This window comes from Cicer arietinum, chromosome 6 (assembly GCF_000331145.2).
Source record: "Cicer arietinum cultivar CDC Frontier isolate Library 1 chromosome 6, Cicar.CDCFrontier_v2.0, whole genome shotgun sequence".
Taxonomy (NCBI): Eukaryota; Viridiplantae; Streptophyta; class Magnoliopsida; order Fabales; family Fabaceae; genus Cicer; species Cicer arietinum.
Genome location: NC_021165.2, coordinates 44500414 through 44524851, shown reverse-complemented (window position 1 = coordinate 44524851; position 24438 = coordinate 44500414). Strand labels below are relative to the sequence as shown.

General features: G+C 31.9%; 2 long non-coding RNA genes across 3 annotated transcripts; one reads left to right on the top strand and one right to left on the bottom strand.

The window, feature by feature from the left end:
- Positions 1-15687: 15687 nt before the first annotated feature.
- On the bottom strand, positions 15688-18782 carry LOC140920978 (uncharacterized). Of its 2 annotated transcripts, XR_012163792.1 has the most exons (5): positions 18491-18782; positions 17896-18100; positions 16493-16627; positions 16199-16384; positions 15688-16044 (listed from the first exon to the last, which is right to left on the bottom strand). It is a non-coding gene; the product is annotated as an uncharacterized lncRNA (long non-coding RNA). The 2 variants fall into 2 exon arrangements; XR_012163791.1 differs by having other exon boundaries at positions 15688-16384.
- Positions 18783-19870: 1088 nt separating this feature from the next.
- Positions 19871-20429, top strand: LOC140920959 (uncharacterized). Its single transcript, XR_012163734.1, has 2 exons — positions 19871-19991; positions 20158-20429. It is a non-coding gene; the product is annotated as an uncharacterized lncRNA (long non-coding RNA).
- Positions 20430-24438: the final 4009 nt, after the last annotated feature.

The following is a 24438-nucleotide window of genomic DNA, read 5'->3' as shown; positions in this document are numbered from 1 at the left end:
CTCTTAATGTCTCGGTTACTTAACATTTTGTTTTGAAAACCGTTTAAGTTAACTGGACGTTAAGGAGGGGGAATCTCTTAATGTCTCGGTTACTTAACATTTTGTTTTGAAAACCGTTTAAGTAAACTGGGCGTTAAGAATGGGGAATCTCTTAATGTCTCGGTTACTTAATATTTTGTTTTAAAGAAAAATCGTTTAAGTTAACTGGGCGTTAAGAATGGGGAATCTCTTAATGTCTCGGTTACTTAATATTTTGTTTTAAAGAAAAATCGTTTAAGTTAACTGGGCGTTAAGAATGGGGAATCTCTTAATGTCTCGGTTACTTAATATTTTGTTTTAAAGAAAAATCGTTTAAGTTAACTGGGCGTTAAGAATGGGGAATCTCTTAATGTCTCGGTTACTTAATATTTTGTTTTAAAGAAAAATCGTTTAAGTTAACTGGGCGTTAAGAATGGGGAATCTCTTAATGTCTCGGTTACTTAACATTTTGTTTTGAAAACCGTTTAAGTAAACTGGGCGTTAAGAATGGGGAATCTCTTAATGTCTCGGTTACTTAACATTTTGTTTTGAAAACCGTTTAAGTAAACTGGGCGTTAAGAATGGGGAATCTCTTAATGTCTCGGTTACTTAATATTTTGTTTTAAAGAAAAATCGTTTAAGTTAACTGGGCGTTAAGAATGGGGAATCTCTTAATGTCTCGGTTACTTAATATTTTGTTTTAAAGAAAAATCGTTTAAGTTAACTGGGCGTTAAGAATGGGGAATCTCTTAATGTCTCGGTTACTTAATATTTTGTTTTGAAAACCGTTTAAGTAAACTGGGCGTTAAGAATGGGGAATCTCTTAATGTCTCGGTTACTTAATATTTTGTTTTAAAGAAAAATCGTTTAAGTTAACTGGGCGTTAAGAACGGGGAATCTCTTAATGTCTCGGTTACTTAATATTTTGTTTTGAAAACCGTTTAAGTAAACTGGGCGTTAAGAATGGGGAATCTCTTAATGTCTCGGTTACTTAATATTTTGTTTTGAAAACCGTTTAAGTAAACTGGGCGTTAAGAATGGGGAATCTCTTAATGTCTCGGTTACTTAATATTTTGTTTTAAAGAAAAATCGTTTAAGTTAACTGGGCGTTAAGAATGGGGAATCTCTTAATGTCTCGGTTACTTAATATTTTGTTTTAAAGAAAAATCGTTTAAGTTAACTGGGCGTTAAGAATGGGGAATCTCTTAATGTCTCGGTTACTTAATATTTTGTTTTAAAGAAAAATCGTTTAAGTTAACTGGGCGTTAAGAATGGGGAATCTCTTAATGTCTCGGTTACTTAATATTTTGTTTTGAAAACCGTTTAAGTAAACTGGGCGTTAAGAATGGGGAATCTCTTAATGTCTCGGTTACTTAATATTTTGTTTTGAAAACCGTTTAAGTAAACTGGGCGTTAAGAATGGGGAATCTCTTAATGTCTCGGTTACTTAATATTTTGTTTTGAAAACCGTTTAAGTAAACTGGGCGTTAAGAATGGGGAATCTCTTAATGTCTCGGTTACTTAATATTTTGTTTTAAAGAAAAATCGTTTAAGTTAACTGGGCGTTAAGAACGGGGAATCTCTTAATGTCTCGGTTACTTAATATTTTGTTTTAAAGAAAAATCGTTTAAGTTAACTGGGCGTTAAGAACGGGGAATCTCTTAATGTCTCGGTTACTTAATATTTTGTTTTAAAGAAAAATCGTTTAAGTTAACTGGGCGTTAAGAATGGGGAATCTCTTAATGTCTCGGTTACTTAATATTTTGTTTTGAAAACCGTTTAAGTAAACTGGGCGTTAAGAATGGGGAATCTCTTAATGTCTCGGTTACTTAATATTTTGTTTTGAAAACCGTTTAAGTAAACTGGGCGTTAAGAATGGGGAATCTCTTAATGTCTCGGTTACTTAATATTTTGTTTTAAAGAAAAATCGTTTAAGTTAACTGGGCGTTAAGAACGGGGAATCTCTTAATGTCTCGGTTACTTAATATTTTGTTTTAAAGAAAAATCGTTTAAGTTAACTGGGCGTTAAGAACGGGGAATCTCTTAATGTCTCGGTTACTTAACATTTTGTTTTGAAAACCGTTTAAGTAAACTGGGCGTTAAGAATGGGGAATCTCTTAATGTCTCGGTTACTTAACATTTTGTTTTGAAAACCGTTTAAGTAAACTGGGCGTTAAGAATGGGGAATCTCTTAATGTCTCGGTTACTTAATATTTTGTTTTAAAGAAAAATCGTTTAAGTTAACTGGGCGTTAAGAATGGGGAATCTCTTAATGTCTCGGTTACTTAATATTTTGTTTTGAAAACCGTTTAAGTAAACTGGGCGTTAAGAATGGGGAATCTCTTAATGTCTCGGTTACTTAATATTTTGTTTTAAAGAAAAATCGTTTAAGTTAACTGGGCGTTAAGAACGGGGAATCTCTTAATGTCTCGGTTACTTAACATTTTGTTTTGAAAACCGTTTAAGTAAACTGGGCGTTAAGAATGGGGAATCTCTTAATGTCTCGGTTACTTAATATTTTGTTTTGAAAACCGTTTAAGTAAACTGGGCGTTAAGAATGGGGAATCTCTTAATGTCTCGGTTACTTAATATTTTGTTTTAAAGAAAAATCGTTTAAGTTAACTGGGCGTTAAGAACGGGGAATCTCTTAATGTCTCGGTTACTTAATATTTTGTTTTGAAAACCGTTTAAGTAAACTGGGCGTTAAGAATGGGGAATCTCTTAATGTCTCGGTTACTTAATATTTTGTTTTGAAAACCGTTTAAGTAAACTGGGCGTTAAGAATGGGGAATCTCTTAATGTCTCGGTTACTTAATATTTTGTTTTGAAAACCGTTTAAGTAAACTGGGCGTTAAGAATGGGGAATCTCTTAATGTCTCGGTTACTTAATATTTTGTTTTGAAAACCGTTTAAGTAAACTGGGCGTTAAGAATGGGGAATCTCTTAATGTCTCGGTTACTTAATATTTTGTTTTGAAAACCGTTTAAGTAAACTGGGCGTTAAGAATGGGGAATCTCTTAATGTCTCGGTTACTTAATATTTTGTTTTGAAAACCGTTTAAGTAAACTGGGCGTTAAGAATGGGGAATCTCTTAATGTCTCGGTTACTTAATATTTTGTTTTGAAAACCGTTTAAGTAAACTGGGCGTTAAGAATGGGGAATCTCTTAATGTCTCGGTTACTTAATATTTTGTTTTGAAAACCGTTTAAGTAAACTGGGCGTTAAGAATGGGGAATCTCTTAATGTCTCGGTTACTTAATATTTTGTTTTGAAAACCGTTTAAGTAAACTGGGCGTTAAGAATGGGGAATCTCTTAATGTCTCGGTTACTTAACATTTTGTTTTGAAAACCGTTTAAGTAAACTGGGCGTTAAGAATGGGGAATCTCTTAATGTCTCGGTTACTTAATGTTCGTTTTTGAAAATCGTTTCAGTAAATGAGTATTAAGAATGGGGAATCTCTTAATGACTTATTTACTGAATGTTTTGTCTTGAAAATCGTTAAGTTAAATGAGAATTAAGAATGGGGAATCTCTTAATGACTTATTTACTGAATGTTTTGTCTTGAAAATCGTTAAGTTAAATGAGAATTAAGAATGGGGAATCTCTTAATGTCTCGGTTACTTAATGTTCGTTTTTGAAAATCGTTTCAGTAAATGAGTATTAAGAATGGGGAATCTCTTAATGACTTATTTACTGAATGTTTTGTCTTGAAAATCGTTAAGTTAAATGAGAATTAAGAATGGGGAATCTCTTAATGACTTATTTACTGAATGTTTTGTCTTGAAAATCGTTAAGTTAAATGAGAATTAAGAATGGGGAATCTCTTAATGACTTATTTACTGAATGTTTTGTCTTGAAAATCGTTAAGTTAAATGAGAATTAAGAATGGGGAATCTCTTAATGACTTATTTACTGAATGTTTTGTCTTGAAAATCGTTAAGTTAAATGAGAATTAAGAATGGGGAATCTCTTAATGACTTATTTACTGAATGTTTATCTTGAAAATCGTTAAGTTAAATGAGAATTAAGAATGGGGAATCTCTTAATGACTTATTTACTGAATGTTTTGTCTTGAAAATCGTTAAGTTAAATGAGAATTAAGAATGGGGAATCTCTTAATGACTTATTTACTGAATGTTTTGTCTTGAAAATCGTTAAGTTAAATGAGAATTAAGAATGGGGAATCTCTTAATGACTTATTTACTGAATGTTTTGTCTTGAAAATCGTTAAGTTAAATGAGAATTAAGAATGGGGAATCTCTTAATGACTTATTTACTGAATGTTTTGTCTTGAAAATCGTTAAGTTAAATGAGAATTAAGAATGGGGAATCTCTTAATGACTTATTTACTGAATGTTTTGTCTTGAAAATCGTTAAGTTAAATGAGAATTAAGAATGGGGAATCTCTTAATGACTTATTTACTGAATGTTTTGTCTTGAAAATCGTTAAGTTAAATGAGAATTAAGAATGGGGAATCTCTTAATGACTTATTTACTGAATGTTTTGTCTTGAAAATCGTTAAGTTAAATGAGAATTAAGAATGGGGAATCTCTTAATGACTTATTTACTGAATGTTTTGTCTTGAAAATCGTTAAGTTAAATGAGAATTAAGAATGGGGAATCTCTTAATGACTTATTTACTGAATGTTTTGTCTTGAAAATCGTTAAGTTAAATGAGAATTAAGAATGGGGAATCTCTTAATGACTTATTTACTGAATGTTTTGTCTTGAAAATCGTTAAGTTAAATGAGAATTAAGAATGGGGAATCTCTTAATGACTTATTTACTGAATGTTTTGTCTTGAAAATCGTTAAGTTAAATGAGAATTAAGAATGGGGAATCTCTTAATGACTTATTTACTGAATGTTTTGTCTTGAAAATCGTTAAGTTAAATGAGAATTAAGAATGGGGAATCTCTTAATGACTTATTTACTGAATGTTTTGTCTTGAAAATCGTTAAGTTAAATGAGAATTAAGAATGGGGAATCTCTTAATGACTTATTTACTGAATGTTTTGTCTTGAAAATCGTTAAGTTAAATGAGAATTAAGAATGGGGAATCTCTTAATGACTTATTTACTGAATGTTTTGTCTTGAAAATCGTTAAGTTAAATGAGAATTAAGAATGGGGAATCTCTTAATGACTTATTTACTGAATGTTTTGTCTTGAAAATCGTTAAGTTAAATGAGAATTAAGAATGGGGAATCTCTTAATGACTTATTTACTGAATGTTTTGTCTTGAAAATCGTTAAGTTAAATGAGAATTAAGAATGGGGAATCTCTTAATGACTTATTTACTGAATGTTTTGTCTTGAAAATCGTTAAGTTAAATGAGAATTAAGAATGGGGAATCTCTTAATGACTTATTTACTGAATGTTTTGTCTTGAAAATCGTTAAGTTAAATGAGAATTAAGAATGGGGAATCTCTTAATGACTTATTTACTGAATGTTTTGTCTTGAAAATCGTTAAGTTAAATGAGAATTAAGAATGGGGAATCTCTTAATGACTTATTTACTGAATGTTTTGTCTTGAAAATCGTTAAGTTAAATGAGAATTAAGAATGGGGAATCTCTTAATGACTTATTTACTGAATGTTTTGTCTTGAAAATCGTTAAGTTAAATGAGAATTAAGAATGGGGAATCTCTTAATGACTTATTTACTGAATGTTTTGTCTTGAAAATCGTTAAGTTAAATGAGAATTAAGAATGGGGAATCTCTTAATGACTTATTTACTGAATGTTTTGTCTTGAAAATCGTTAAGTTAAATGAGAATTAAGAATGGGGAATCTCTTAATGACTTATTTACTGAATGTTTTGTCTTGAAAATCGTTAAGTTAAATGAGAATTAAGAATGGGGAATCTCTTAATGACTTATTTACTGAATGTTTTGTCTTGAAAATCGTTAAGTTAAATGAGAATTAAGAATGGGGAATCTCTTAATGACTTATTTACTGAATGTTTTGTCTTGAAAATCGTTAAGTTAAATGAGAATTAAGAATGGGGAATCTCTTAATGACTTATTTACTGAATGTTTTGTCTTGAAAATCGTTAAGTTAAATGAGAATTAAGAATGGGGAATCTCTTAATGACTTATTTACTGAATGTTTTGTCTTGAAAATCGTTAAGTTAAATGAGAATTAAGAATGGGGAATCTCTTAATGACTTATTTACTGAATGTTTTGTCTTGAAAATCGTTAAGTTAAATGAGAATTAAGAATGGGGAATCTCTTAATGACTTATTTACTGAATGTTTTGTCTTGAAAATCGTTAAGTTAAATGAGAATTAAGAATGGGGAATCTCTTAATGACTTATTTACTGAATGTTTTGTCTTGAAAATCGTTAAGTTAAATGAGAATTAAGAATGGGGAATCTCTTAATGACTTATTTACTGAATGTTTTGTCTTGAAAATCGTTAAGTTAAATGAGAATTAAGAATGGGGAATCTCTTAATGACTTATTTACTGAATGTTTTGTCTTGAAAATCGTTAAGTTAAATGAGAATTAAGAATGGGGAATCTCTTAATGACTTATTTACTGAATGTTTTGTCTTGAAAATCGTTAAGTTAAATGAGAATTAAGAATGGGGAATCTCTTAATGACTTATTTACTGAATGTTTTGTCTTGAAAATCGTTAAGTTAAATGAGAATTAAGAATGGGGAATCTCTTAATGACTTATTTACTGAATGTTTTGTCTTGAAAATCGTTAAGTTAAATGAGAATTAAGAATGGGGAATCTCTTAATGACTTATTTACTGAATGTTTTGTCTTGAAAATCGTTAAGTTAAATGAGAATTAAGAATGGGGAATCTCTTAATGACTTATTTACTGAATGTTTTGTCTTGAAAATCGTTAAGTTAAATGAGAATTAAGAATGGGGAATCTCTTAATGACTTATTTACTGAATGTTTTGTCTTGAAAATCGTTAAGTTAAATGAGAATTAAGAATGGGGAATCTCTTAATGACTTATTTACTGAATGTTTTGTCTTGAAAATCGTTAAGTTAAATGAGAATTAAGAATGGGGAATCTCTTAATGACTTATTTACTGAATGTTTTGTCTTGAAAATCGTTAAGTTAAATGAGAATTAAGAATGGGGAATCTCTTAATGACTTATTTACTGAATGTTTTGTCTTGAAAATCGTTAAGTTAAATGAGAATTAAGAATGGGGAATCTCTTAATGACTTATTTACTGAATGTTTTGTCTTGAAAATCGTTAAGTTAAATGAGAATTAAGAATGGGGAATCTCTTAATGACTTATTTACTGAATGTTTTGTCTTGAAAATCGTTAAGTTAAATGAGAATTAAGAATGGGGAATCTCTTAATGACTTATTTACTGAATGTTTTGTCTTGAAAATCGTTAAGTTAAATGAGAATTAAGAATGGGGAATCTCTTAATGACTTATTTACTGAATGTTTTGTCTTGAAAATCGTTAAGTTAAATGAGAATTAAGAATGGGGAATCTCTTAATGACTTATTTACTGAATGTTTTGTCTTGAAAATCGTTAAGTTAAATGAGAATTAAGAATGGGGAATCTCTTAATGACTTATTTACTGAATGTTTTGTCTTGAAAATCGTTAAGTTAAATGAGAATTAAGAATGGGGAATCTCTTAATGACTTATTTACTGAATGTTTTGTCTTGAAAATCGTTAAGTTAAATGAGAATTAAGAATGGGGAATCTCTTAATGACTTATTTACTGAATGTTTTGTCTTGAAAATCGTTAAGTTAAATGAGAATTAAGAATGGGGAATCTCTTAATGACTTATTTACTGAATGTTTTGTCTTGAAAATCGTTAAGTTAAATGAGAATTAAGAATGGGGAATCTCTTAATGACTTATTTACTGAATGTTTTGTCTTGAAAATCGTTAAGTTAAATGAGAATTAAGAATGGGGAATCTCTTAATGACTTATTTACTGAATGTTTTGTCTTGAAAATCGTTAAGTTAAATGAGAATTAAGAATGGGGAATCTCTTAATGACTTATTTACTGAATGTTTTGTCTTGAAAATCGTTAAGTTAAATGAGAATTAAGAATGGGGAATCTCTTAATGACTTATTTACTGAATGTTTTGTCTTGAAAATCGTTAAGTTAAATGAGAATTAAGAATGGGGAATCTCTTAATGACTTATTTACTGAATGTTTTGTCTTGAAAATCGTTAAGTTAAATGAGAATTAAGAATGGGGAATCTCTTAATGACTTATTTACTGAATGTTTTGTCTTGAAAATCGTTAAGTTAAATGAGAATTAAGAATGGGGAATCTCTTAATGACTTATTTACTGAATGTTTTGTCTTGAAAATCGTTAAGTTAAATGAGAATTAAGAATGGGGAATCTCTTAATGACTTATTTACTGAATGTTTTGTCTTGAAAATCGTTAAGTTAAATGAGAATTAAGAATGGGGAATCTCTTAATGACTTATTTACTGAATGTTTTGTCTTGAAAATCGTTAAGTTAAATGAGAATTAAGAATGGGGAATCTCTTAATGACTTATTTACTGAATGTTTTGTCTTGAAAATCGTTAAGTTAAATGAGAATTAAGAATGGGGAATCTCTTAATGACTTATTTACTGAATGTTTTGTCTTGAAAATCGTTAAGTTAAATGAGAATTAAGAATGGGGAATCTCTTAATGACTTATTTACTGAATGTTTTGTCTTGAAAATCGTTAAGTTAAATGAGAATTAAGAATGGGGAATCTCTTAATGACTTATTTACTGAATGTTTTGTCTTGAAAATCGTTAAGTTAAATGAGAATTAAGAATGGGGAATCTCTTAATGACTTATTTACTGAATGTTTTGTCTTGAAAATCGTTAAGTTAAATGAGAATTAAGAATGGGGAATCTCTTAATGACTTATTTACTGAATGTTTTGTCTTGAAAATCGTTAAGTTAAATGAGAATTAAGAATGGGGAATCTCTTAATGACTTATTTACTGAATGTTTTGTCTTGAAAATCGTTAAGTTAAATGAGAATTAAGAATGGGGAATCTCTTAATGACTTATTTACTGAATGTTTTGTCTTGAAAATCGTTAAGTTAAATGAGAATTAAGAATGGGGAATCTCTTAATGACTTATCAATTGATTAATCAATGCTTTGGTCAGTTATGTATTACTTGATGGTTTGAGAACTTCATTTTGAGTTCATTGTTAATTGACAAGCATTATATGAACTTTTAGCATATGGAAAATCCTTTTAAGGTGCATGCTTAGTTGAAAGGTTATTTTGTGCATTTAAAACTTAAATGTTATATGTTATCTGTTAATTTCGGTTGGTGACCCTTTACAATTATTGTAGAAATCTGGGCTTTGCCCTCAGATGAGAGTCAGGACGATCCTACCGGTTCGTACCCTACGGACGAGAATGGAGATGGGAACGCGTGATTGCAGTTACATTAGGAGGATCTCACGGGGCGCGTGGAGATACTCAGGGTGTATAGCTTTTTGGTAGGATGATCAGACTAGGATGATGTATAGGAACTAGGTGTCCTTCTTTTTGGATTGGAGTATTTTTAGTTTGGAAAACTGTACTTATACTAATATTGTCAGTTTGACTTTTTACTTGAATGGGTTCCATGTACCATTTGTTGTTGTGTAAATGTTTTGGATTTATAATTGAAGAAACTCTTCCGCTGTTTGTAAATTATAATGACTCAATTATTTATCCAAAGGCATTTTCTGATTTAAATCTTTGTTCGTTTTTAATTACTTTTAAAAAAAAATATATATACCCTCGCTTTGAAAAACGGGGTGTTACAAAGTTCATGAAGATGAGATTGGTGATAATGATGTTGGTGATCATGATGATGAGATTGGTGATCATGATGTTGGTGATGTTGATGATGAGATTGGCGATAATAGTGTTCGTGATCATAATGATAAAGAGTTAGATTGGTCACATGTGGCATAATGGTGCTCGTGCTCTAGATCTTAATCATGAGATTGGTCACACGTGGCACAATCTAAAGTTTTTAAGACAACCCACTTCTCACAAAAAACTAGAAAACATTATGCTTGTGAAGATAACGTTCTGTTCATTTTGAAGAGAACATTCTCATTTTTCTCCGGCTTGAAAATGACAAAAAGAAGAAAAAAAATCAAGTTCAAGCATGTACTAGTGATAGTTAGCACTTTCTCCCTTCCTCGTGCTTCTATAGTAAACGACTTTGAGGTAGCACAAGCTTCAAATTTGGCAACCACGCATCATTCACATAAAGAAAGAAAACCTTTTTCTTGTGAAGATAAAGTTCTCCCTATATCACACTTAGAATGAAGACAACTCGTCAAATGGATTGCTTTTTTTCCATAGATTCATATTCCCAACAACTCTCTTTTTCCAATGCAATTTGAAGGTCTCCTTCTCTATAAATAAGAGTGGTTATTGCACTTGATATATTTTCCTTCGCTTCTCAAGTTTGTATTTAAGTTTTCATAAGTAAAGAACCCAAAACACCTACTTCACATGTTGTAAAAAGCTCTCAAATCCTTCCTTTGTGATCGTTGTTAGTGAGATTGTGTAAACTCTATTTAGACTAAGGTTGTAAATTTGTCGAGGTTTGACAATACAAGTCGTAAGACTGTTGAAATTTGATAATATAGGTTGTAAGCCTATTAAGGCTTTGATAATACAGGTTGTATTATGTCCATTTGTGATCTAAAGAAAATTGTAAAGTGCATATAAGGCTTTGATCAACAAGATAATGGAAAGTCTCATAAAGTGTGTGATGGTTGGATGTAGCCCAAGATAACTTCTATGTGATTCTCTCTGACTTACTTATTTACTTTTAGTATACACTAATCACACTAACCCCACACTTGAGTAATTTAGTTTAAAGCATATTTATATTACTAAGTGTATTTAAAAACATTTTCTACAACGGGAGGTTCATTAACAACTTGTTTTTCTATCAAGCTCATATTTGAGAAAGGTATTTTAAGTGCAGGATTAATTTTTAAAAAGTTTACAATTCAAACTCCTTTTCTTGTGACTATTCATTTCACTTCAAATTAGATTAGAGATAATTACTAAAGCAGTCTAGATCATGGTGATGTTTATGCTTAGTTGGATGAATCTCTCACCTTTTAGCAGACTAAACCATATGCAAAATAGAGTATGGGAAAAATTTGACTCAACAGAATACCATGGCTTTTCAAAAAAACTGAAGAGATCCTCTATCTTTGGATACATTTTAAGGAAGCCCAAGAAGCACATAAAGGTAGCATAAATTATTAGTATCAAGTAATTATGTTTACTGATAGAGTAAGTCGACATACAGTAATAGGAAGCATTGCATCAAGCATCTGATAATCCAAAGTCAAAGTCAAAGTCAAATCGTTAAAGACAGAGGAAACACAAGTCAATGATTGATTCTTTGATATTAAAGGAAAAGAACGCAACAATGATTATTTGCCTCTAACTAAAGTTGACTAAGTGTCAAGACCTTAGTTGATCCTTTCAATGAAAGACCAAATAAGAAATCTATGGATAAAACCTTTATTAAAGTCAATACTCTAGTGCAAATCATATTCTCTGATTAACAAAAAGAAAAAGTAAATATTCTCCAAGTGAATCATTTGAGTCTAGAACTATGAAGAAGTCGACTTCTCAACACCCTATGCTCATCAAAGATGTACTTATCCTCTTACTGAAAAAGCGAAATGACATCCTCTGATATTTGTCTTCTTAAATCAAGATACGCTAAATTAATTATATATATATATATATATATATAAATGCCTTAAAGGTTAATATGCTTTAAATGAAGATTCAGGGATCTTCAACACTAATATCCTCAATGAATATATTTCTCAGTGTTTAAATAGAAACATCTCTTAACATGAAAAAAAAATCAAACAATAAAGAAGGCAATGTGTTAAGAAGATTTTCTTTGAAAAGCCTAAAACAAATAAAAAAGAATATCATTAATGAAAAAACCTCTCATTAGAGAATTTTTATATTTGATGTAAATCAATCAAGTTGATTTATACACTTGTATTGATATAGGATTTAAAATTTAATATTCTCTCAATCAGAGATAGAATCCTATAAACAGATTTTGTGTCAATTCAGGCCCAAATTAGAACTGATGCAAATCAGCCCGATAGTGGCAACAACTCTTTCATCCATAAGAGGTACCTGGTGAGGTGTAAAAATACTTATGAACCTCAATGGCAGCATGGCAAAAAGTTGAGAAGGTTTTTAATGGTGACAACTTGAAGAGGCATAAGAAAATACTAGCGCTTGAAGAGGTAGAGTAAATAACAATTGTATGTTATTGTTCAATAGTGAATTGAGTCATCAACTATATTGAGGAAAAATATCTATGTTAATGTAGCAACAGTTTATTGTGAACTAGTATAAAATTTATGTGTCCCTTCTCTATCTCTACTTTGCTATTTCATCAAAGTTCTTTATGAATCAACTTATTTTACTTATCTTATTTATAATCATAAGTTAAATGTTCTGATAAAGAATATATCTTTTTATTAGCAACTTAAAAAGTTTTTATAAATGAAAAAACACAACTCAAACCCCCTTTTTTGTGTTTTTAACCACCTTCAAAGTTCCCTACAACTAGAACATCAAGCTCTAAAACTTCTGATGTACATGTTGCTCCTATTGAGGTTCCTTTTGTACTTTTTGAATCTGCATAGTTTGTCAACAAGGAACAATTTAAAAAATGGGTAGCTATTATTAAGGCATTCATTGATACTTCAACTCATAATCACAAAGAAATCCATGATACATTATCATGTATCCTTGCTAAATTATCCAACCCTAACCAATAGGGTCCCTTCTTTCTACTTGCACTTATTACTTTAGTTTAACTTTATTACTCTTTTAACTTCGTTCAATGAGTTTGTTGTATCAAAATACGTACCTTTTTTTTTTGTAATATCTGAAAATACTATTGTTTTGAAAGGCTTAACATCTTTAAAAAACATGGATCGTTCTATTGGGCTTAACATCCTTAGGAATTTTTTATTGTCAATGAACAGATTTGATGTGAACCCAAAGGCATAACATCCTAAGGATATTTGAATCCATTTAAAAGTATTATCAAAATTATAATAGAATTATTTTATCTTTTTTTTTGTCTGATGGCAAAGGGGTAAAGAAGGTTAATTGAGAACAATTTCAATTGAAGATTTTTATTTGCACCTTAAAAATGCCAATGTCAAAATCAGTATTTTTTTTTAAATACATCCCAACATATTTTCAGGGGGAGCTTTAACTCGTTAAGAAATATTGTTCATCAATATAAATGTTAATCATCATCAACAATATATACTTTAATGTATTTTCTATATGTGCAGATCCTCTTATAAAATATTTTGAGCATAATCTTCTTATTGGAGATACGCAATACACTGTTCCTTTCCTAGAAACTGAGTTGATCCTTTGATTAATGCGTCCTTTTAATTAATCACTCTAATGTGATTCTAATAGTACAATTCGTACAACCCGTACAAGATATTGCATTATTCCTTGCAACCGTCAGAAAATTAACGGCATCAATTGAGCACTATAAAAAGACATTCAAGCATCATTGCAAAATGAGGAGAATAGAGAGAAAAAGAACAATTTGTGAATTTCTTTGAACAATTTCGCTACAGAAACACTTGGTGATCATATTTTCAAATTCCTTTCAAAAGAAAGTTAATGTGTATTTGAAAAGCTACATTTTTATATTCTCTAAGATAGCTACCTGAAACACAAATCTTAATTCATTGTACCTTAGTCCAGTAGTGGTTGTATTCCTCAACAGCTTAACTGCACTAAGCTAGTAGTTTGAGAAGATTAGAACATAGTCAGGTTGACTAGTATATGTTCTAGTGGTGCTGATAAAAATCTGTTGATTTTAGTGGATATATCCTTCAAGTTGAAGGGACTGGACGTAGCTATCATGTTGGTGTCGGACCAGGATAAATTGTTTGTATTATTTCCACGTACTCTTTTTTAATTTTGTTACAAATTTTTTAATCTCTTATAGAGTTTGAAAAAGAACAATAAAAGTATTTTTTTTAACACAATTCAAACCACTCTTTCTTTTGTTTTTCTCTTTCAAGTTGATCTAAACATTAACAAAGTTGTGGTTGAAATGACTATGTTAGTTGGTAGATGATGTTTTGGATGAAGGAGAGGTTGTATCAACAAATCAACATGAACTTGTAATTCTAAATTTTGGAAACAATTGAGGGTGAAAGAAAGTATATTATTACAAAAATCAAGAACGAACTGGGCTCTTGATGATGATTGGGTTCAAGGGGTTGATGATATTAAATAGGAGATTCAACGGTATTTTAAATAGAATTTTCGAGAGGAGCAGCTTAGAAGGATGGTGTTCGATGGTATCAATTTTTCCAAGTTATCGAATGATGATATCTCAATATTAATTGCTCTTTTTTCTATTGATGAGATAAAGCAGGTGATTCCGAGCTGCAATGGGAACAAAAGTCCAATTCATGATGGGTTCAATTTTAATTTCATCAAGAGTAGATGGAACTTACTAGAAGCTAGTGTGATGTAGTTTATAGGGGAATTTCATTCACATGCAATGCTACCAAAGGCAATCATCTCATTTTTCATTGCATTATTTCCCAAAACTGACTATCCCCAAACTTTGAAAGAATATAGGCCGATTTCTTTAATTGGAAGCTTATACAAAATCTTAACAAATGTGTTGGCAACAAGATTGAAAAGATTTCCTAGTAAGGTGATATCTAAATGTCATAATGCATTTTTACTACAATGAAAAATTCTTGATAGGGTATTTGTTTTGAATTAGATGGTTGATTGGGCTTGACGGTCAAATGAGCAATATATGATATGCACTACAAGAAAAGTTGACATTACCTATAGCAAATGTTGACTTTACCCACGAACATTTTGTAGGTAACGTAAAATTATCTATGGATTACCTACGGACACGAGTTCGTAGATAATTGGCTCGTAGGAGTTTTTTTACCGACGGAAAAGCCTTGAATAATGTATACTTACTATGTTTCCATAGATAAACTTGATCACGACTTCTCCGTGGGTAATTTTACCGATGATAATTCTATGGGTAATGTCAAGTTTGAAAGAAAACAATTATCCACGAAAATGGCATGAATAAACCTTACTGATGGCATTTCCGTGGGTAATATCAAAATAGAAAAATAAACATTTTAAATAAAACTAAACCACATCATAACTCAAACAAATTAACTCTTTCATGCATTATTCACCTACCTTTATTCAAAGTTTTTCTTTCATTTTTCCCTCATTGTTCTACTTCTCAAATCATTCATATAGAGCTCATATTCAATATAGAGTTATACATTCATATATACATCTTTTCATTATTAGTTTTAATATGCATTTTTAGCGTTCATATTCAATAAGCCAAATAAGCTAGGTCCTAAACTTATCAAAAGAAATGAGCTACGAAAGACTATACAATACCATGCTTGTAAGTATCAAATAAGAGTTCAGTGGCATTGAGACATTGACATTTTTTTGGGTTCATTTCTTACAGCAATCCTTTTAAACTAAACAAGAGTTCAATGGTGTTGAGACATTAACAATTTGACATGTATATAATTTGTGACTACTCAACTAAAGATGTGCTCGTATAGAGTTAATTGATCAAAAAGTGTGTGTGTGAAACGTTTCAAGCATACTCTAATTAAAAGACCGATAACTGTAATTTCATCAAATCAATGTAATTTTCTCTAAAAAGTTCACAATGAAAATCAGACTGAAAACCAACAATCATATTGAGGAAACTAACTACATATAACAAGCCTTAACCTAACAAAGAATAAATGAAATTAGTGATTATTATGCATAAAAGACTCTAACTTAAGGTCGCCCGATGAGGTTTTGTATACAATACTTAACACAAATTCACAATTATGTCAAAACTGTTACCATAATTTAAGTTGTTTGATGACTAGGCAGAAGAGTTCTTCTTCACTGCATATGCACGACATGCTGCCAAACCAACAAATGCCGTTGCGGTCCCAACTGTAAATTCAACATAGAAAGCTATTTTACCAGTCAACACCTTTTTTTTACCAATTAACAATCAACACTCAAACAACAGAAAAATGAATATTTAGCAAACTCGTAGTGTGTGCATCTTGTGTCAAGTTCTGGTAAGAAAAGTTCAGAGAAACACCTGAAGCAAAAATAAGAGAGTTTTGCAGAAGCTAATGGTATTGCTTTCTTTTCTTCCAAAATTCAGTTTCTAGGATGCTCAAATGAGAGTGTTTTGCAGCCCTAACAATTTTATTATACACGTTACTTGAATCACCTAATTTCATACTTACATGAATACCGCCTTTATTCCCAACTCCTAAGTAACCTATACCAAAAATAAATAGATGATAACATTCTGAACCGACAGGTTTAGCTATGAAATTGTGCACAACTTATTCAATAATATGATAACACTGGGATGAAAATGTAATACCTTGACTGAATCTTGGACTACACTTGGATATGGAGTTAGATCATCCTTAGCAGCAAGGAAATCTATAACCAGTAAGATCACTTTGCCTAGCAACCTTCTCAAGCAAATCTCTAGATTTCTTCCATGAATATTGATCTGAATTGGAAAACAAGGAGAAAAGATCAAAAACCAATATACATAAGCAAAAAGCCAAAATTAAACAAAAAAAATGCAACTAATAGTTGAACTAGATTAGCTCAATTGAGAAAAATTAATTACAAGCAAGGCGTCAATAGAATGGGCGTGAAGTAGAGCCCCTCAGAATTTGGTAAAATAGTACTAATACAAGTAATAGGAATCACATTTTTCAGTTATAATTATAAGTAACAAAATAACATGAATTGATGATTCCTTGATTTCTTTGATCCTTCTCTAAATATAGCATGAATATTGCCAATGACATTAGCATGAAACTGATCACATCGGATTTTAATGAAAAAGATGATCTCAACATTCATTTTAATCATACGATGTTGAAATTAACATTCATTTTCTAACGATGTTGAAATCCTAACAGTATTAAACATACCCCAGCTAAACCATTGGCTGAGGTAATAATTAAAAAAAGTCTTTCCTTTTTAACTGCTTGAAATAGATTATATTAGACTCATATTAATTTATTATTTGAATTGGGCTATAACACGAGAAAAAGAAAGAAACTCTTTCTGCGTGACCCATATTCTTCTATTCCGATATGAGTAGGGGGACTAGAAACATAAGGATGCTCCCACTTCTTTCTTGAGTTCGTGAGTTGGAACAGTTGTTTATATTATTACTAATTTATTAGTTATGAGTTCTTAAAGTTAAAGAAAGGGAAGAAGACTCTTCAAACTAGCGTAGCATACAGGATTGGGTGAGATCAAAGACCTAGAAGTGGACTCTTTCTTTCATAATACTTTCCTAAAGCGCTATCGGGCTAGGAGGGGCGGTTATTCTGATGAGTTAACTTAGTTCATTAGTTCTAGCTATCCTCAGTTGTAGCGACCGCTAGGGAACAAGCATAGTTGGAGAAGGTAGAAGTTAAGCGGGTTATCGCATATGTAGTTTTTTAAGACTTGTTCTTCTTTCCTGAGTTAAAGTTTGTTTAGGGGTGTGAATAGCTACCGAACGAGTGTAATACGCACAAAGTATCGTACTAGAGTTTAGTTTACCAGAAGGATAACTAGAGTTAATAGAATGCCAATTCAAGCCGTTTCAGGAAGTGACCAATTAACCAACCAAAAAAGGATTGCCAATGACATTAGCATGAAACTGATTACATCAAATTTTAATGAAAAGGATTATCTCAACATTCATTTTAATCATACCACAATACTTATTCATAAATTCTAACGATCTTGAAATCCTAACAGTATTAAACATACCACCATTGGCTTAGATCTGGAAAAGCACACGATCGTTGAGCCATTATCGGTCCACCACTCTTATCATTCTGAGACGCAGTAGTAGAAAGTGTAGAACCAATGGCTGGAGGACTGAAATTTGGGAACTTCTGCTTAATAAGTGCAGCAAGACCTGCAATATGTGGTGCATCCATACTTGTGCCAGGCATCATCGCAAAATTCTCTCCTGATGGAAATGCAAATAAATCATTTACATTTCATATATTCAACATACAAAAAAAATTTGATTTAACAAAATCATAGTGGCACACACTAAAGTCATTGTAAATTAAAATTTTAGATTAGCACTCATATCAGCTCAAAAACAGAACAAATCGCAAACCAACAACCTCATTCAGCAAATCGTGAATTAATAACACTTAACAAGCAAGATTACCAAAATAAATATTGAAATGATTTGGAAAGAGAATAGAATTTACTTGCTATTGCAAATCGCGAAGTGAAACGAGAGAGATAAATTTAGTGTTGTTCGAAATTGAATTCAGGGTTTTTGGGGATTAGGGTTTGTTGAAGATAGCAGAGAGAAAGGGGTTTGAGAAAGGATGAAGAGATATACCAATGGTTTGGACGCAGCGGGAGGGACGTGTAGGATTCCACGCGGCGGAGCAATTGTCGATTGAAACGCGGCGTAGCAAGAACGACGCAGTGAAATAGCGAACAAGACAACACAACGAGAGAGCTCGAGAGACGACGACGATGTGAGAGACGGCGGCGATGTGAGAGAGAGCTCGAGAGACGACGACGATGGGAGACAGCACGGCGAGAGAGCTTGAAAATTTGGATTTGAAATTTTAGGGTTCAAATGGAGAGACCAAAGGTTGAAAGGGATAGTTTGAAGGAGGGTGAGGTTTTAGTATCAGTATTATTAAGAGGTTTCTCCCTTTTTTTTTCTAAACAAGGTCATATAAAAAAAATTACAAAAACATTTTTTTAAAATAATTAATAAAAACCAAATATATTTTTTTATTTTTCTGTAAATTTTACCTACGGAAAAATTGTGGTAAAATATAATTTTTTAATTTATAACATATTTACTCGTGGCTTTTCCGTAGATAAAATATAATTTACTCACGGACTCAAATCCATAGATAATTTTCCGTAGATATATCAATGTTTTCTTGTAGTGATGAAAGGTTGATTTGAACTGGCGTGTTAAGAAGAATGGGGTTTAGTATTAGTTGTATTTGTTTCACATAAGAAGAATGGGGTTTACAATTAGTTGTATTTGTTTCACATATATCTATCTTGGTGAATGGTAGCCCTACTAAAGAATTTTTGGCTGATAAAGGACTTAAATAGGAAGACTCTTTACCTCCATTTCTTTACCTTATCGTTGCAGAAGGGTTAATTGGGCTGGTTTCATTGAAGTAGAAGATGGTTTGCTGAAAAGGTATGTCATCAATAACACCATATCTTTTCCAATTTTACGATGTCTAGATGATATCACTACGCCAAAAATGACATTTAACAGCGCCCATTTTACAGCGCTTGCTAAACACAAGCGATGTTGTAATTATATTTTAAAAATAACGGAACCTTTTACAGCGCTTTTGATGACAAGCGCTGTAAAACAAGCGCTGTAGTAGGTCATATAACGTTTGCGCATAACGTTATAAGGCTTTTACAGCGCTTGTCAAAAAAGCGCTGTAAAAGGAAGCGCTTTCGCGTATCAGTTACAGCGCTTTTTTCACAAGCGCTGTAAAACACATGCGCTTTCATTGAATTTAACTACCTATTACAGCGCGTTTTTCACAAGCGCTGTAAAACACATGCGCTTTCATTGAATTTAACTACCTATTACAGCGCGTTTTTCACAAGCGCTGTAAAACACATGCGCTTTCATTGAATTTAACTACCTATTACAGCGCTTTTTTCACAAGCGCTGTAAAATACATCTTTAAAATAATTATATACGTTGGAAACCCTCATATCCTCTACATCTTTCAAATAATTATATACGTTGGAAACCCTCATATCCTCTACATCTTTCAAATAATTATATACGTTGGGAACCCTAATATCCTCTACGTACTGTGCGGCCATCTACGTTGTCTAAGGTATTTTTTACACATGATCTGTTATGTTTTGAAATTGTCAAAAATTGTCAAAAACTCATACCACATGATCTGTTCTGTTTTGAAATTGTTAGTTGATATTGGTTTCTTTTTGAAACTTGTTGATATGTTTTGAAAGCTTATTATTTTTGTTACTGCATTTATATAGGTGGTATAATATGGATAGGAAATGGATTTCAGCCAATCGATTGTCAAAAGAGTATGAAATTGGAGTGAAGGAGTTTGTTGAGTTTGCAGTGAAGAATGCAAAAGATCCAAATAGAGTAGTTTGTCCTTGTTTAAAATGTTGTTTTGGAAAACGTGTTAGAGAAGATGAATTAGAAGGACATCTAGTATGTAATGGAATTGATCAAAGCTACACATGTTGGATAAGACATGGTGAGAAAAAAAAAAAGGAAACATTAATTTTGAGAATAGTTCTACATATGCTTCAACTGATTTCGATACAGATACATATGAGCCGGACCGAGTTGATGAGATTGCAAAAGCAGTTGAAGAAGATCTTCGAGATTGTCCTAAAATGTTTGAAAGTTTGTTGAGTGATGCAGAGAAAGAATTATATAATGGTTGTACTAAATTCACAAGACTGTCAGCGATATTAAAGTTGTACAACTTAAAAGCGAGTAATGGATGGTCTGATAAAAGCTTTACGGAATTATTAACACTCATAAAAGATATGTTGCCAGATGATAATGAACTTCCCAGTCGAACCTACGAGGCTAAACGGATTTTGTGTTCTATTGGAATGAGTTACGAAAGGATTCATGCGTGTCCTAACGATTGCATTTTATTTCGAAACGAATATGAACTACTTAAGGCGTGTCCGAAATGCAATGTCTCTCGATATAAGAAGAAAGAATCTACTCCAGCAAAAGTCGTGTGGTATTTTCCTATAATACCAAGATTTAGGCGCATGTATCGCAGTGAAGAAGATTCAAAACACTTGACATGGCATGCAGATGAAAGAATTAGAGATGGAATGTTTCGACACCCTGCAGATTCCCCACAATGGGCAAAAATTGATCACGAGTATCCTGAATTCGGGATAGAGTCAAGAAATCTAAGACTTGCACTTTCTACTGATGGAATGAATCCACATGGTCTTCAAAGCATCTCACATAGCACGTGGCCTGTGATTTTGGTAATATATAACCTACCTCCATGGTTATGTATGAAGCGTAAGTTTATGATGTTGTCTCTGTTAATTTCTGGACCCAAACAACCGGGGAATGATATCGACGTATACTTGACTCCTCTAATCGAAAATTTAAAAAGTATGTGGGAGACAGGTGTGGAAGTTTATGATGGGTATAAGAAAGAATGTTTCAATTTAAGGGTTATGTTGTTCGGCATAATTAATGATTTTCCAGCATATGGTAATTTATCAGGATATAGCATTAAAGGTCAGTGTGCATGTCCTATATGTGAAGAGAGTACAAATTGGATGCGGTTGAAACATTGTAAGAAGAATGTGTTTCTTGGACATCGTAGATTTTTACCTTATAGTCATCAGTATCGTGGGTGGAGAAATGCATTCAATGGAAAATCAGAGGAAGGTAAAGCTCCTTTAGCACCGACTGGATATCAAATACTTGAAAAAGTACAAGGTTTGACCAATAAATTTGGCAAACCTTTTGCGGGAGAGCTGGTGAAAACTGGGTGGAAGAAAAAGTCAATTTTCTTTGAATTGCCATATTGGAAGTCATTGTATGTAAGACATTTCCTCGATGTGATGCATATTGAAAAAAATGTATTTGAAAGTGTTATTGGTACGTTACTCAATGTTCCAGGAAAGTCTAAAGATGGCGTCAATGCAAGATTGGACTTGGTCGATATGGGAATAAGAAATGAACTGGCTCCAGTAAAGAAAGGAAATCGCACATATCTACCTCCAGCCGCTCATACTCTATCTAGAAAGGAAAAAATTGTTTTATGTAAATTTCTACACGAAGTTAAAGTTCCAGAAGGATACTCTTCGAACATTAAAAATTTGGTTTGTATGAAAGACCTCAAGTTAAAAGGTTTGAAGACCCATGATTGTCATATTATAATGGAGCATTTGCTACCAATAGGTATACGTTCCATTTTACCTGAAAAAGTTCGACTAGCCTTAACTAGATTATGTTTCTTCTTCAGGGAAATTTGTAGTAAAGTGATCGACCCTCAGAAATTACCGACATTGCAGAGGGAAATTGTTGTTACTTTGTGTGAGCTTGAAATGTATTTCCCACCATCGTTTTTTGATATAATGGTTCACCTTACTGTTCATCTGGTTAAGGAGACACAACTTTGTGGGCCAGCTTATATGAGATGGATGTATCCGATAGAACGATATATGAAAATATTAAAAGGGTACGTAAAAAGTAGAAGTCGACCAGAAGGTTGTATTGCTGAACGATACATTGTTGAAGAGGCTGCTGAATTTTGTACTGAATATCTGTCCAATGTTGAATCCATAGGGCTTCCCATGTCTCGTCATTCGGGAAGACTATCAGGAGAAGGGATAACTGGAAGGAGACTACTGACTATATCAAGGACAGAATGGGAGCAGGCACAATTGTATGTTCTGCACAATGATGATGAGGTTCAACCGTATGTTACAATACACATTGATCAGTTATCTCGTTTGAACATGAATAGGAATCAAAATTGGATAACTCGAGAGCACAATCGAAGTTTTGTAACATGGTTAAAAAATCACATAATGTCAAAATTTGATATAGACCCCGGATCAATTTCAAATAGATTGAGGTGGCTAGCAAATGGTCCGAGCTTACATGTCTTTTCTTACACTGGTTATGTTATTAACGGCTACACATTTTATACCAAAGAACAAGATGATCAGACCACTATGCAAAATAGTGGAGTCACTCTCGTAGCTGAAGCGATGCATGTCTCAAGTGCAAAAGACAAAAACCCAATATATGCAAATCTATCATATTTTGGGGTTATCGAGCGCATATGGGAGTTAGACTACACAATGTTTCGTGTTCCCATATTTGGTTGCAAGTGGGTCGATAATAATAATGGCGTTCGGATTGATGAGTCAGGATTCTTGCTTGTCGATTTTAATAGGGTGGGATACAAAGACGAGCCTTTTATTTTAGCGTCGCAAGCTCAACAAGTGTTTTATGTCACTGATCCTTCTAATGATAAATGGTCTGTTGTCCTATCGACCAATAAAATAAGTGATGATAACAATAATGATGAAGATGTTGGTAATGATCTTTTATTTGCAACATCACAACAACCACATGAAATTGATTCAACTGATGATGGTTTATATCTTAGAGATGATCATGATGAGGGAATTTGGATTAATCCATCGTTTCGTATTGTAAATGGACAAACAAATGTGAATGTCACCAGGAAAAGAAGAAGGGCATCTTAATGTATATGTTTAATTGTTTTATATAAGCTATGCATGTAATCTGAACTGTGTTATTGTAAATATGCATGTAATCTGAATTGAGTGTTTTATACTAAGTTCTGATTAATTTATTTTCTGCTTATATTTAGCTTGATTTGAGTGTTTTATACCAAGTTCATGTAACAATGAGTGTTTTATATTTAGCTTGATTTACATGAACTGAACTGAATATAAATTAGTAATTTACATGAACTGAACTGAACTGAACTGAATAGAGAGATTCTCTTTTGCTCAGTGCATATATATATATAGATTCTTCAGAATACTCATTTCTAATAATTCATCATCTCCTAAAGTATTGTGATAAAGACAATGATAACAATATTTTTAATCCAATAAACAATGATAACAATGTTTTTAATGTCATCCCAACCCAAATAAACCAAACACAAAAATAAAATAAAGAGACATTTTACAGCGCTTATTTTAAAAAGCGCTGTAAAAGATCCTTTTATAAATAAAATAATGAGTGTTTTATACCTTTTACAGCGCTTTTCACACAAAGCGCTGGAAATGACTCTTTTGAAATTAAGTAAAAAAGACATTTTACAGCGCTTATTTGACAAAGCGCTGTAAAAAAGCTTTAAAAATAATATTCATCACACACCTAATTTCTTCAAACACCTTGTACGCATCATGGGAATCCCCAAAAACACATTGTTAACAAAAACATCAGACACAAACCCATTTTTCGCAACATGGCAATGATCCTGAATACCAAGTTTCGATTTAAGAAGGAAAGAGAATGTAAAGAGATAAAAAGGGTGTTGAGGTGGAGATTGAATTGTGAAAGAGTAAGCTTTGATGTTTGTGAAGAAGATGCATAAAAGGAGAAGATGCATAAAAGGAGAAGAAGATGCATGTTGAGCTTGTTTAAAAAATAACATAACATAACAAAATACAAAAACAATAAGGCCTTTTACAGCGCTCATGTGTAAAAGCGCTGTAAAAAAGCCTTTTAAAATTAACATAAAGAGACATTTTAGAGCGCTTATGTGT